The 16,057-nt window shown below is 37.9% G+C and overlaps 1 protein-coding gene across 2 annotated transcripts in view; it reads left to right on the top strand.

Annotated features, from left to right (window-relative positions):
* GPATCH2 (G-patch domain containing 2) overlaps nucleotides 1–16,057 on the top strand; it is a 116,290-nt gene that overhangs the window by 26,382 nt on the left and 73,851 nt on the right. The gene's annotated exons all lie outside the window — the stretch shown is intronic.

Here is a 16,057-nt window from a genome sequence, read left to right as displayed (position 1 = left end):
TCTTGTCTGGGTGACTTCTGTGTGGTCAGGTAAAGGGTCTATAGAATGTGATTTTCCCATAGCTGTTTTCTAAAATAAGATTATAATGAATTTATAAGAATTTGTTCTTCAGAAGAGACTTCTCAAATTAAAGCATTTAAATGTGTTCATTTAATTATATAAATGTTAATAATTTTTATTAGATATATATTAAATATATAAAATTATATATTAAAATATATATTTATAAATATTAATTTATTCATGCAGTCTATTCCTTTCTTCTTGCGATACTGTTTAGAACAGAAGGAAGCAGGATGTGGGAAACTCTATATCATTGTATAATAAACCTGCTTCAACCTGATAAATACTGCAACATCAATGTTCTTTGTATTTGAGAAAATTAAATGGTTTCCAATTTTAATTTACCTTAAAGTAAGATGCTTCAGAGAAATATAAGAGAATTATGCTCAGAGAATAGAAATGAACTGTGAGAAATGTAACTTGTTTTGAAGAAGGAAGGGCTTTATCATTGAAGTCCCTGTCCAGTAATTGCCATTTGGAGCTGAATAAGATGCTTTAAAACCTTGGCCTGTGATCTTTGTTGTTAGTGGTCATGAATTAGATGAATGCTATCTAGTTCTTGGTTTCCTACCTACCTATTTTTATTTTTGGTTCAGTGCTTGCTTGAGCATATCTGGGATTTGTAGCCCATTTTCTAGGCTTATTGCGATTTCACTCTGGTATTTTATAGAAGCTATTATAACTGATAGGTTAGCTTCATGGTGTTGATGATACATAGCTTAACTACCCTAAAAACTGCCCTTCTAAATTGTAAAGGGTGATTAAATTTCAATTGATAAAGATATACTGTGAATGGGTTTATATAATGAAAAAATCCCAATGTTTATTTTCTGCTACTCTTTCTGAATTTTCCTTAGGAGCCTATTTTTTCTTCTAGCCATGATATCTCATACTAAGATGAGTAAAGATGGCATCGTAGTTCCCTTTATAACAAAAGTGCAAGCCAATCTACTAAAGACTACTGATTCAGTTACCTCGAGTTACTAAAATATCATTTACATAGTCTAGTGAAACAAGGTTGTCCTGCAAACATAGCTTCTAAGCCACTGTGTTTAGGCAGGAGTGTGCATATAGAATGGATGTGCAGCTGGCTCTTCACATGCAGTTTTCTGACCTTCTTAATGTCTATTTATGTTTGTGGGCACATTTGCTGCATCCATCATTGCAAACATAGCTATATAAGCCAGAGTTCATGTGCTTCCTTTTCTTAGTGGTTGCTTCTTAAAGAAAATCTTCTTTTAGGTCCTTTAATCCAATGACAAAAAAAAAAAAGTCGTTTTATACCTGTGACATCTGATAACAAAGAACAAGAAGTAATTACTGCTATTAGATTGTAACAGTGAAGAAAAGCAAGGATGCTTTTAGAAAGATTAATATCCTGAGGAAAGAACACTGCAGACTCAACTGATTGAACAGAGTTGTGCTGTGACTTAATTCTTTTTTTAGCAGTGAGGAGTCTGATGTCTGTGTCACTGCTTTTACACAGACTTGAAAGACAAAGTAAAAAATGGAGTTTCCTACTGAGATACCCTACCTAAAAGACACACATTATATCCTGCATTTGGCCTAAGGATGTGTAGTTTGTATCTAGGAAATGTGAGCATATAGTTACCTCTTTGCATACAGGCAATGTGTGTTTAAACTTCTTTGGGGAGTTTAATTGAAGTTTCGCAACTACAGCAGCTAGTGGAGCCTTGAAGTGATTACTGGTTTAGGGAAGGCAAAATGAATAGCTAGGGTAGATAATACCTTGATATATTGTCATCCTCTGTCAAAAAATGTTTAATGCCAAACTGTTTGGTTGATTTCGTGTGAGAAACATCAAGCCAAGAGTGTGATTATTACTTGCTATAGACTAAGGGAACTGCCAACTTACATTGTTTTCACACCAGAAGCAGTGGGAGCTGAGAACAGGGGGCAGGATGCTGCTCTTCATAGACCAGTTAGTGAACTTATTTGTAGTATACACAGCTGGCACTCAGATTCTGTCCAGATGCTTTTCCTGAATTTCACTGATGAGTTGCTTCATTTTAACAAACTCATGGGTCTTTCTGTCATCAGGCATGCTACCTTTGAGTCAAAACGTTCTTTTAATGATCATACACTGGACAAGCGAGAGAGAAGTAAAAACCTGGCACGCAAATGCTATGAAAAATCTAATGTGCAGAGTGTTGCCATATAGCAGATGACAACTGAAAAGGAAATGTAAAAAAATTCATTGCAACTGGTTTATACTCTTTGGATTATCCAGTTTACTAAAGAAAGGCACGTTTCTTATGGAATCTGTCATTAAGTGATTTGTCAGGTGTGTATTTTGGCATACAATTACAATGCCAGCTTTTCATGTCTTGATTTCTTTATTTTGTGGCAGCATCATTTGGAGCAGAACTTTATTTGAAAAGAAATAGAAAAACATATTTTCTAATGTACTATGCTTTTGATCGCACCTGTGTCAAGTTGCTAGTAGCAATCAGAAGCATGATACAGATACTTTCATACCATACCAGTAAGTGCCAATGTACTTTTAATAAGGTATTTTACATGAAGTCTTACTGTGCCTGGTTAAATTGTGCATTTACATAAGACCTGATCAACTATTCCTAACCCCTGAATCCTTTTGTTAGGTAAAAATTCTACATTTTAAAGATAGTATTCTATGAATGAAATGCAGATTTCTTAGAAGGAATGCTTTTTTCTTCATCTTTTTTCTGCATGTGTTTATAGACTTGCATGTCATCTAGTGCTGTATCTGTCCTTCCAACAAATTACATGTGAAACTTCAGTATTTAGAAGAATCAAATTGGAAATCTCACATTTTAAGTTCACTGGAAATGTGACTGTTCATTTCTGTGATGTACAACACTAGATAAACTCTACCTTCAAATGATGAAGGCTGCCATACTTTTTTCAGATGGATTCCTGGGAACATCACAACAGTCCTAATGAAAGAAAGTAAGAGTTCATAATTCTAGTTAGTGAAAATAGAACGTGACTACTTTTCATTTCTTTCAAAATGTTTTGGCCAATTTAGTACTTGATTGAAAAGTTCCACTTTTGTTCACTACAACTCCATACAAATAAGTGAAAGGGCTAAAAATGAGCCCTGCTGTCTTAGCTGTTCCTTGTGTGGTTCTGTTTAGAGTTCCTTGTCTGAAACAAGGAGAGACACTGTAGGGTTTTGTTTGAGGACTCTTGCTTGTCATCTTCCTGCCTGTATTCCCTGTCTAGGCTGTGATTTCACTGAGGCGAAGTGTGAAAAACATGAGCAATAAAAAGGATGCTTTCATTTGATTCTGCCAAGTTTTCCACCTTTATGTCATGGGTTTTGATTTCATGGTATTAAAGACAGCCTATTTGAAGTCTTGCACTCCTAGGATTGATTTGTTTCTTCTTGCACAGCTGGACTACTGAGCTTGACTATACATAGTTGTAACTACTCAAAAAGTAAGTAACGAAAGCTACATTTGTGAGACCTGTTATCTGAAGGTATCTGTATTTCTGTCAAATTCTGTGACTCCTTCTCCAAAGTTCAGAGAGCTTTTCTCAAAAATAAAATGTGTTGTTGGGTAACTACTATATCGACATGAGAAAAGATATGTTGAGCACTTCTGCTTTTTGTTTACTGCTTTCAAAATGTAAAATCAAACCTTTCTGTATCTAAATTCTTTCTAACTGAAGAAATGGGTATGTTCAGGATTTCTTTTTTTCTTGTCAAAATATTTTGGAAAAAGAGTGAAAAGGTATTAGGTGATAACCCTTGTTACAGGCAATGTTCCTTAGAGTAAGTAAGCGTAAGGCAGTATTGGTCAGATGCCTTCTTATGGATGTTCTGCAACTTTTGAAAGAGCACCGTGTCTCAAGTTAAAGTTGATTTGGTGTTTTGGAGAATTCTTTTACACTGGATGTGTGGCATGCAGTCAGATAAAACACAGTTCAGTTTGTGAGGTGTATGAAATCTCTGGGGTTTTAATTAGTTTCTACAGTCAGTAGCTATTCTTGTTTGAAGCATAGACTTTACCCTCAAAATCTGTGGAAATGTGAGTGGTATTAGATGATGTCTGATAAGAAAACTAAAGTCTTGTTGGATTCCACTTTCACTCATTCAAGGTCAGGAACATTAGGTCTGTGTCTGAGGAGGGTGTTTTGAAACCTTACGCTGCTAAGGCCACAAATTTATTTCCCTTTAATCGGGTAGGAGAGTAGGGGCTTGTGGTTTTTGTGATCACAGTATCACAGTATGTTAGAGATTGGAAGGGACCTCAAAAGATCATCTAGTCCAATCCCCCTGCTGGAGCAGGAACACCTAGATAAGGTTACACACGAATGTGTCCAGGTGGGTTTTGAATGTCTCCAGAGGAGACTCCACAACCTCCCTGGGCAGCCTGTTCCAGTGCTCTGTCACCCTCACTGAGAAGAAGTTTCTTCTCAAGTTTAAGTGGAACCTCTTGTGTTCCAGTTTGTACCCATTGCCCCTTGTCCTATCATTGTTTGCCACTGAAAAGAGCCTGGCTCCATCCTCGTGACACTCCCCCTTTATGTATTTATATACACTAATAAGGTCACCCCTCAATCTCCTCTTCTCCAAAGTATAGAGACCCAGCTCCCTCAGTCTTTCCTCATAAGGGAGATGCTCCACTCCCTTAATCGTCTTAGTTGCCCTGCGCTGGACTCTCTCCAGCAGGTCCCTGTCCTTCTTAAACTGAGGGGCCCAGAACTGGACACAATATTCCAGATGCAGCCTCACCAGGGCAGACTGGGAGGTTATTAAGATTTCCTGTCATCACAAATATTTTCACCTATTGAAAGCATTTCTTGCTGTGTTGTTCCTTTTATTTTTTAAAACTTTTCCTTATTCATAAGTCTTAACTTTATATCTGCTTACGTGAAATGTAGTGATAAAGTCATGCTTTTTTAATCCTCACATTACTTAACTCAGTACCTTATTTTTATAACATAGAGGGAAAATCTTCCTTGAGGAATTGGTAGTTTCCTGCAGTCACATGCTTCCTGTAGATACAGTTTTTCAGGCAGAAAATATCAGGTAGTTGGCAGAGGAGAAGCTGCTGTGGTGGCAGGTTAGGCTCCACTTTTGATTCTTCCTGTGTTTAGTCATTGACAGAAATGCTACTACAGTTCTTAACGAGTGAGTCAGATGGTACTCTTCTGGGCTTCAGATCTTGGTCATGTCGAAATAACTTTATTTTATGAGAAGACAAAAGGGAGGGAAAGAAGCTTCTGTCAGATGTCAAAACCCCATTATAAACAATGTAGGTTTCAAAAATGGGATGTGAATATTGGGGATGATGATGAGTCACCTGTGATACTCTTAACTTCACGTATCTAATATTCTGGGGGGGAGTGCTTACTGTTCTTCCTGCTGTTGTGTATTTTGCATAGAAGAGATTCTTTTTTTCCACAAATTACTTTTCGAGTGCATTTTTGCTAAAGCTTTCACTTACACTGATGCAAGCTGAGTAGAATTTGTTCCACCTGTTGTGGGTAGGCACCTGATGGAAGAGTAGAAGCTTAGGGACTTGAGTAATAACTTAGTATACTTGGTCTTCAAAAGAATCATAATTAGACCCATACCATGTTTCACAGTAGGTCAGTATTTGTCAAAGTGGTTTCTATTACTGATTGCACCAATGGCAGTACCCATACATAAGGCAGTTAAATACTGTGATTGTTCAAAGCACAGCACTAGAATTAGTAGATTGGTTTTGTCAGTAGAATTGTCATTGTTACAAAGTATTTTGGGTTCTAGCTGTCCTTTGTGAGACCTGAATGGTTTAATAAAGTCTGCCTTACAACCTTTGTTTGCTTTAGCTGACAATGATTTGTGTGTCACTTGTAATTGTCTAATGAAGATCTATGATCATTTATTGTCATCAAACCTATAAATAGGTACAAATAATACCACAGCATTTCTGTCTGATTTGAACCTGCAGTCCATTAGCCAAAAAGGACTTACTGGTAACTTAAATACTAAATATTTAGATTTCAACAAATCTAAGGTGGGTCAGTTTTGTTATTAGTTATCTAAGTGTAAAACACCTCTGCTGTAATTAAAATAGCTAGAGAAATCCTTTATCTTGTAAATTAGAGTGTATAGTCTTGAATTCTGTCCTAGTTTCATTCTTGCTAAGTGTATGCTGATCAAAGAAAACAATATTTTCAATCTGTCCGGCAGTTAATGGCTTATAGAGGTAACAGTTGTACTTTAGCAACGAAATGAAGATACCTAGTGGGTGTAACTAACAGAAACAGCTGTTCTGTGCCAGAGTTCACAATGTTTTTTCTTGGTTTATTTTGCTTGCTGAGAGGGATCAAAGCATAGGTTTAAAATATCAATGATTAATTTCTGTCTGGCCGAAGTGAATATGGAGACTTAGTCTCTTTTCTTGGACTCCCCCTTCAAGTATAATGTCAAAACCAGCATCCCATTTCAGCGATATAGATGCCCTCCAGCACTAGTCTCGGAAATCCCAAATGTGCTGCTTATTTTTAAAATGCATCTTGTGCATTATTCATGGTGACAAGTGCTGTGAACTCTTAGTCTGAGCAGCATTCCTTGTAATTCACCTTAACCCAGCCACTCAAGTGACAGTCATCTACGATTTCATTTAACTTTGCTTTTAAATTAGGCTGATTGGCAGAATATGCATTTCATTCTTCAGTTTGTTTCTGTCTTGAAAACACATTTAATAAAGTTTTACAGTGCGTCTTACAGATAATAATGATTTTTAAAAGTTTGACTTCAAAATAAGAGGCAGTGTAATTACTCCTCTTGTTTTCTGCTGCTTATCACAAAGAAATCCCCCTAACACATTGTTTAGCATTTTTGAACTGAAAGCAAGCACAAGATCGGATAGAACTCCTGTTAGAAGTTTCTTATTTATTTATTATCCTGTTAAAAGTTGCTAATTCAAACCAAAGCAAGTCATTCACATGAGTGGATTTTCCACTCCATAGGAAACTGTCTTTTTGCCTAACATAGGGGACATAGGACAATGAGGGCTACTGATAGACACAATAACTTGAAAACAGTCCCCCTGGGATTTTTTTTCAGTTGCTTTTCATATGGTGGCCATGTATAGAGAAAACAGTGGCACTTTAGGTATGTAATAGAAGTACTCTGCCTATCTAAACATTTAGCTTAAGCCTAAGTAACCTTCTAGGTTTGTTCTGAGATATGCAATTTATATTTGGATGCATTCATTTTTGCTTGCTAGCTTTGTTCTAGCTTTACTTTATGTAATACATACTGTAAAAAATTCTCGTCTGAAAGGGGATCCATATCATTTAGCAGTTTATCTTTCAATCATTGCTATAAGGCAAAGACATATAATTAAAATGTTTTAATCACCTTTGATTTATAACAAAAGCAAAATGCAAACTACAACTTAAAATGTTGGTTTTTTTAATATATAGAGTTTGCGTTCATAAGGCTTGTACCCAGAGTAAGGGGCAGCTGTAAAAACAGAATTAAACAGGATATTTAGTCTTCTCTCCAGGAATTTGTCATAGAGATGCATATATCAACTAACTTCAAAATACAGCACACAAAGTAGCAAACACGCAGAATGCAATGTGTTGAAATTGAGCTGCCCAAGAAAATTATTCTGATGCTTTTTTCATATGGAAATGAAGAGGTATTTCTCTGCCATTCAGTTTGATTCCTGTGACTTTCGTTAGTCAAATGTAAAGACAGCCTTCTACAACCTGCAGAAAACAACCATAGAGAAGTGGAGTAGACCATGGTGCAGCTGTAGCCTAACTTTCCTGTGCTTTAGCTGGAAAATGAGTTGTTTGCTACCGTTTTGTTTCTTGAAATAAGAAAATCAAATGTGCATATTGAGAACTGCCCTGGGTTCAGCAGTAGCAGTCATTTTTCTCCTTAGTAACTGGTGCAGTGCTGTGTTTTTGACTTTCAGCCTGGGAACAGCGCTGATAGCACTTATGTTTTTAGTTGTTGCTCAGTAATGTTTACTCTGACCAAGGACTTTCTGAGTCTCATGCTCTGCCAGGGAGGAGGGGAAGTGGAGAGGAAGCAGAGACAGTAAAACTGACCCAAATTAGCTAAAGGGGTAATTCCATACCACAGCACGTCATGCCCAGTATATAAACTGGAGGCAGTTACCTGGAAGGGCTAGATCGCTGCTCAGGTCAGGCTGGGTATTGGTTGATGGGTGGTGTAAACCCTGTGGTTTAAAAAGAACTGTTGTGGTTTAAACCCAGCTGGCAAACCAGAACCACGCAGCTGCTCACTCACTCCCCCCTTCCTACCCCAGCTACCCGAGGAATGAAGAGAAGAATTGAAAGAATGTACCTCCCACGGGTTGAGATAAGAGCAGTCCAGTAACTAAGGTATAACACAAACCACTGCTGCTACCACCAATGACAATAATGATAAGGGAAATAACAAGGGAAGAGAATACAACTGCTCACCATCTGCTGACTGATACCTAGCCCGACCCGAGCAGCGATCTAGCCCTTCCGGGTAACTGTCTCCAGTTTATATACTGGGCGTGACGTGCTGTGGTATGGAATATCCCTTTGGCTAGTTTGGGCCAGGTGTCCTGTCCCTGCTTCCTCTCAACTTCCTCTCCTGCCTGGCAGAGCATGAGACTCAAAGTCTTTGGTCATAGTAAACATTAGTGAGCAACAACTAAAACATCGGTGTTACCAGCGCTGTTCCCACACTGAAAGTGAAAAACACAGCACTGCATCAGCTACTAAGGAGAAAAATGACTGCTACTGCTGAACCCAGGGCAAGAGCCTAGTTTTGAGGAGGGAAGGAAGTACTCACAACTTGTCAGAGGCTGCCTCTTCTGATGGTTATCATGTGGAATTTACAGTGAAGAAACAAATAACAGAATGCAGAAGAGACCTTTTTCCTTACAGAGCCATAGGCTTTGTTTAATGTGTTTCTGAGAGGTCTTCAAGTTGAATGAGTTGGAGAAGTGAATACTTTCTTAAACAGGTTTATCCAATAGCAGAGACTGCAGTGCTAATGTTAATAATAGACTCATAGAATGGTTTGGGTTGGAAAGGACCTTAAGATCATCCAGTTCCAGCCAACTCCCATGGGCAGGGACACCTCACCCTAGACCGTGTCACCCAGGACTCTCTCCAACCTGGCCTTGAACACTGCCAGGGATGGAGCATTCACGACTTCTCTGGGCACCCTATTCCAGTGCCTCACCACCCTCACAGTAAAGAACTTCCTTATATCTAACCTGAACTTCCCCTGTTTAAGTTTGAACCCATCACCCCTTGTCCTATTGCTACAGTCCTTGATAAAGAGTCCCTCTTCAGCATAATAATAATATATATCATATATATAATAATCTATATATTATTATTAGGTAACAAACATACCTACAATGGAAAGGCTATTTCCTGAAGCTAATCAGTAAGTTAATAATACTGTGAGTTGTGAGGTGAGTCACAGAAAACTCAAAGCTCTGTTTAGTAAGTCTCTTGATGTTGTGGAAAGCCATACATGTAATTTTGGTTTGATCTTTTCAAAAGTGCAGTTACCTTTGCTTTGCATATATTGGAATAAAGAGGACAAGAAGAATAGGTTTTGTTAACATCAGTGCTTCAAACTGGAGTGGTTCAAACTGGACTTGATCCTTGCTTTTTAATCACTGTCCCTTCAGTTAGGCCACAGCACCTGATTTTTTGGTTTCTTTTCCAAATGAAGTACAAACCACTAGAACTGATCATGTTGAACCCCTTCAGTGTAACACTTGTGATAACTGCTCAGAATCTGTTCCATTGAGCCCCTTGCAGCTTGATTCAGCAAACTCTTCCTTGCTTCTGATGAGATGATTTTGTTGTGGTTTGGTTTAGCTTTTCTCACTGTGAACTTTAGGTAGTCCCTCATTTGACAGAGGATTTTTGAAATCTCCATTCAAAAAGTATGAGAATAACTTTCTTGTTTCCCAGTCTTGACTTAGCACTCCATCAGATTATGGTTTTAAAGGTCAGGGAAGAAACTTATCCTCAATTTAGAGGACTGAAAGTTGCCTATTTAGGCAGTCAGTTTCCCACTGCTAGCTGATGGTCAAACTGTCCTGCTATACGTGTATCTTCATTAAACATTTGTGAAATTTGCTTTGAAAAGCATTGCATAAAATATGCACCATTTCCCCTTTCTCTCTTACCTCTTCCATTAGTTCCAGAAGACTTATTTTAGAAAGACCTAAACAGATAGATACAGTAGGTTTACAGGATTGCATTTTTACTCTTTGTAGAACATAGTCACACTGGAGGAAAGGAAATGCTTTTTTCCTGGTTTATGTCATGTTAGGCTTTGAAAAAGAAAACATGCTTACAGTGATTAGCATTTCACGCTTTTCTTGGTGTTTTTAAGGACCATCTAATCGTTGATGTAGGTCTAAGGCAACTTCTAAGTACCTAGAATAATTTTAAGAACATCACATTTGGAAGATACTGTAAGACACCTTTCAGATTCAGTAAAATATAGCACTTTAAATGGAAGACAGGAAATGACTGCATAAAACTCAGGGTTGGGTTTTTTTTTTTTTTGTGTGCAAATAACAGCTAGCATTTCAGTGTTAAGTTGGGCATGTTCACAGCCCATCACAGCACGTTGGTGCTGTTCATCTTTGCTGGTGATGTGGACAGTGGGCTTGATGCACCCTCAGCAAGTTTGCTGATTACACCAAGCTGTGTGGTGTGTTTCACACACTGGAGGGAAGGGATGCCATCCAGATGGACCTGGACAGGCTTGAGTGGTGGCCAGTGCCAACCTCATGAAGTTGGGTAAGGCCAAATACAAGGTTTTAGACCTGGGTCAGGGCAATCGCAGGCAGAAATACAGGCTAGGTGGAGAATGGATGAGAGCAGACCTGTGGAGAAGGACTCGGGGCTGTTGATTGATGAGAAGCTCAACATGAGCCAGCTTCAGTGTGTACTTGCAGCCGAGAAAACCAGCTGTATACTGGGCTGCATCAAAAAGAGTGTGAGCAGCAGGTCAAGGGGGGCGACTCTCCCCCTCTACTCTGTTCTCCTGAGACACTGCCCAGTTTTGCTTGCAGCTTAGAGGCAACAAAACAGGAGGGACCTGCTTGAATGAGTGCAGAGGGAAGACATGGAGATGATCAGGAGGCTGGAGCACCTCTGTTATGGAGATAGGCCGAGAGAGTTGAGCTTGTTCAGCCTGGAGAAGGCACTGGGGGAGACCTTGTAGCAACCTTTCAATACCTAAAGGGGTACTGTAAGAAATCTGGAGAGGGGTTTTTTACACGAGTGTGTAGTGACTGGACAAGGAGAAATGGTTTTAAGCTGAAAAAAGGGAGAGTTAGATTAGACATTAGGAAGCAGTTCTTCCCTGTGAGGGTGCTGAGGAGCTGGCACAGGGTGCCCAGAGAAGCTGTGGCTGCCCCATCCTGGCAGCGTTCAAGGCCAGGTTGGACAGGTCTTGAAGCAACATGGTCTTGTGGAAGGTCCCCCAGTCCATGAGAGGGGGTTGGAACTGGACGAGTTTTAAGGTCCCTTCCAACCCAAACCATTCTATGGTTCAATGATAAATACTGAAAAATATATGGCTAGCTGTTGTTCAGGAGAACAGCAACTTGTCTCAGATTACTGGGAATAAACTATGTAATTGTCACATATACATAAATTTTAAAAACTCTGAAGGATTTATTCAAGTTTTCCTTGTACACAGCTGATCTCTTTATAAAATGAATTCCCTTCTATCAGGGATGTACGTGTGTATTTTGCTTAGGGTTTAATGTGACTTTTTTTTTTTTTTTTTTGTTTCAGGAAAACAACATCATTTACATAGGATGTTTTACTGAATATTACATTAAATATTGCTAGAATGTGGAAAATGTTTTAAAAATATTTCGGGGTTGATGGATTAACACTCTTCAAAGGGAAACAAAACACTAAATAATTCTAATCCTGCATTATTTACCGCATGGGTGGTTAAATGCTACTTTAAGCCCCATAAAATTAAAAGGGAGAAATCTGCCAACTGTAGCAGGAATTGGATTTAGGAAGAGTGGTACAGAGCCAAAATATTACTACAGAATTAAATGTCAAAAATCTTCTTTAATAGTAGATATATAGTTCACAGTGCCTGGTTATGATTAATACATTTAATCTAGATCACTGAAAGTTGCTCTCTCCTTTTCCATAAAATACAATAGGACACAAATCAGTTTTACTGTAGGTGGATAACAATTGGAAAATAATGCATCTTCCCGCCCAATAAATTGTCAGTTATACCTTTTAACTAAAATCGATTCATCTTTCCAAAATTTATTACAATTTCTACTAATAAATCTTTTCAAATGTTTATTCATTTGCTTTTTGATACATTTGTGCCACTTTTGCTATGGTCTAGTGTTTTCTCTTTTGATTCATTGTAAATTAGAAAATCTATTTTCAGTCAATTTTCTAGTTAGGAAGTTAAAATCTATAACCCAGTCATTTTTTCATAGTCTCCTTTGCACATTTTAATACCCTTGAACTTAGATACAATCCAGTAAATTCTGATCAGAAGGTGATTAAAAGACTTTTCACTGCAACTTCTTAACTGAGGGCCAGATTCATAAAACAAGTACTTAGGAGATTTTTAGCTAGTTTTCTCCTTCGCATCTCCCTGATTCAAATAGGAAGATTTAAACAGTCACAGCAAATGAACATATACAAAGGTTTTGTCCAAAGATTTTTAGTACAGACAATCAGAATTGCCCTTCTGGATTAGAATCCAGCTGTGGCCATACAGGGTATGATAGAAACCTCCTTTTATTGCCTCTTTATAGCACTAAGATAAGGATAGTGCCTGAGTTCACTAAAGCATACAGTATGTTTCCCATTATTTGTTGTGGCTGTGATTATTCAGTGCTGACCTCTTGAAGTGTGATCATCTGCCACTTCACTTATTTAGAAGTAACACTTTTAAGAGAAATTTTGATCGATCTTTTAATCTGCATTGGGAAATTGTGTTCACTGTTCAGCAGTTTCCTGCTCTGTATATAATGTGTCAGAGAGGGATAGTTTCCCAATAAGCATAATTTCTGTTCTGATCAAGTTAAACAATGGGATCTTTTACTCAGTTTTCTGACAAGAATTCTGTGTGAGCAGCTTAATCTTGTATGTAACCATCGAAGCTTTCTTAATGCACATATCTGTTTTGTTTGTAATATAAATGTCAACGTCAGTGAAATAGGGCTAGAAAATTCTTTAAATAGAACTCTGCAGAAAATTACATTCATAATTTGAACTTGATGTACAGTATCACTTATTGGCAAATTTGTGTAGCTGAAAGCATCTTGGGTTTTAAAGTGATTGATTTCAGAGTTAAAAGAATCATTTGTGTGGATGGATTGGAATTCATTAATTTTACTAATTACAGGGTGAAGAAAACAGATGTTTTCTTAGGCAAAGATCAGGCTTTAATTACAGGTATAACCTGCTCATCTAAAAATAGTGTCAATATGTTGATGTCTCTCAAAGTTAAGTTCTTATTTTTATATGGAAGTATGATTATGTTACACGTTTGTTAAGCCTGACTGTAACTGCATACAAACACAAATCTAATACTCAGAGTACTGAAGGGGTACATGTATTGTAATGCATGGATTTAGAAAATTCTCAAGAGTGAGTTGGGTCTAAAGATTTTCTCTTCAAAATGTCAAAATCAGTATTACCCAGTACTACTCTATTTCCAACTGTAATAGTGTCTGTTGCAAAAATAGACAAAAGCACTTGAACAAAGCAGAGTTTCCAGCAGCTATGTAAACCTGTCTGGAGTTCTCTTGGGACTCTTATTCAAAGGTGTGTACTCTGTAGTACTACAGCCTATGTGAGGAAGGCAGAGTAAGCTACCATAGAATTAGAGGAAGTGTATTCATTTTGGCCTTTGCAAATTGTTACAAATATGCTGTCTTAATTGCTTTAAATATGTGTTTGTCTCTGCCTTTGGGTAGTGGAGATCATGTAAGTAGTAGTATTAATTGGCAAGATCCAGGAAGACATTACCTTTGCAAGCAGCATTTGCAACCAGTAGCCTTGGGATACATGATCTGTAGGAAAAGTAACTCTATTTTTGCCATGTTCTTCTGTGCTTGGAAGAAGCACATGCGAGGAAAGAAGATAGCAAAGCATCAGTAAGTATAGTGCTAGAATGAGTATTTAATGAACTAAACTGGTGCAGGCTGTAAGTTAACTCAAAGTCGCAATTGTCATATTGGAAAGGCTTGATCGTTTTAGCTTTGTGTAAAATCTTTCTAACTCCAAAATATACTTTTCTAAATACTATCCTTTCTCAGACTTTGTTTTTGCAGAGTTTCTTTCTATATTTCAGAAAGTGTCAGTGTGGCATGGAAGACCATTCCCTATCTTTTCAGTACAAATGACTTTTCATCAAAATCTGAAGTCTTGTCCTACAGTGAGCACAATTTCTACCAAAAGAAGAGTTGAAATGTTTGTACAGTAAAGCAACAGAAGATGACAAGAGATAAGCAGACTCAATATAACCCATTAGTAACAAACTCCAGTGGTCGTCCAGATGTTCTGTTATAGTCTTTCTCTTTTAAAAGTTATGAGGTGGGGAATGCTGCTTTCTAAATGGTTCTCTGCTTGGGTGTTTTCTCAATGTTTTCGTCAGGGGGATTATTCTGCTGTTTTTTCTGTGGAGGATGGTTTGTACCTGATTTGCTTATTTCAGGGTAGTTACTACTGTGGGTATTATTGTGAAAGTGGCTGAGCAGTCTTAGAGTGCAGCAGATGCAAAATCCCTCATGAATATGGGAAAGCTTCAATGTGGTTACCTGCTTTTAGTCGTGGTGCTGTATTGGTGGGATCTTGAAGAAGTGGGTCCTTAATTATTCAGTTCTTTTAACACTGGATTAATAGATATGAAACTACTGTACTGTGTTAGCTTGCATCTGTTGTACCTCTGCTCTACCAGTTTACCATATAGTGAGGATGAGAGTAGAAAATACGTGAATTTCAAAGTGAGCTTTCACTAAAATCCTACCAAAATTGTCCAGGATTATTGCAGACTGTTGATGTACTCCTTGTTACTGCTTCTTTGACAGAAAATGGTAACCTTTCAGTTAATGTTGTTGTGGTTTTTCTCATGTTCAGAACTTCTGGATTTCTTTTGGATGTGTTTCTTCTCCAGTTCTTTCATGAAGTTAGTAAGGCAGAGAAACTTAATCTCAAAATAATTAAAATGGGAACATTGCACCGTAAAGAATGTGTTCGAATGAATAGCTCTTGGTACTCACTGTGGGTAACTATTTTGATAGGATAACCAATGTTACTATACCATGCAATTCTCAGTTGTGCCTTTGTTGCCATGAAGATCAACTGTAGGGGTGTTACTCTTGAAAGGAGATTAATTCTTGCCTCCTGTGTGAAGAAACATTTAGGGAACTGATGGATGTTTAGTCACTTTGCTTTGGAGGTGAAATAATACACTCGAAGTATTGTCCACTCTGATGTTTGTGGCTTTCAGAGTGGTGTTACACAACTATTTCTTATGCCTTCAGAAGAATATAAATGGGCTCTTGTGTCTACCTTGACCTAAAGGGAGACAGAAAACTGCCTGGAGATGCAGGTACACGTGATGTCTCCTTTATTTTTACTGCCTTGCTGGAGGAGCTGAAAGTGGCCAGCCATGCTGTCAGCATATACATAGCCCAGAGGTCTCAAATGGCCTTGACTTGTGTAAAATAGATTATTCCAGTAGCGTGACAGAGCTGGTTGGCTGTTACGAGAGCTAATCAAAGCAGACACAAACCCAAGTATAATACCAGCTATTAGAAACTCTGCTAGCATCAGATTAATTAAATGTAAACACCTAAAGCATTCATTTATTTCTTTATCAAAATTATCAAACTGGTGAATTGCCCACAGCTGGAGAGAGATGGGACTTTTTGACCTCACTTAACCTTTCTAGCATAAGTAAGAGGATTTGTCTTGGCAGCCCCCCTCTCCAAGG

Source organism: Neopsephotus bourkii, unplaced genomic scaffold (genome assembly GCF_033783945.1).
Source record: "Neopsephotus bourkii isolate Nb327-2 ecotype Australia unplaced genomic scaffold, CSIRO-AGI_Nbou_v1 NB_360, whole genome shotgun sequence".
In the NCBI taxonomy this organism is placed as follows: domain Eukaryota; kingdom Metazoa; phylum Chordata; class Aves; order Psittaciformes; family Psittacidae; genus Neopsephotus; species Neopsephotus bourkii.
Note: the sequence above shows the minus strand (reverse complement) of the source record. Positions and strands in the feature narration are given on the sequence as shown.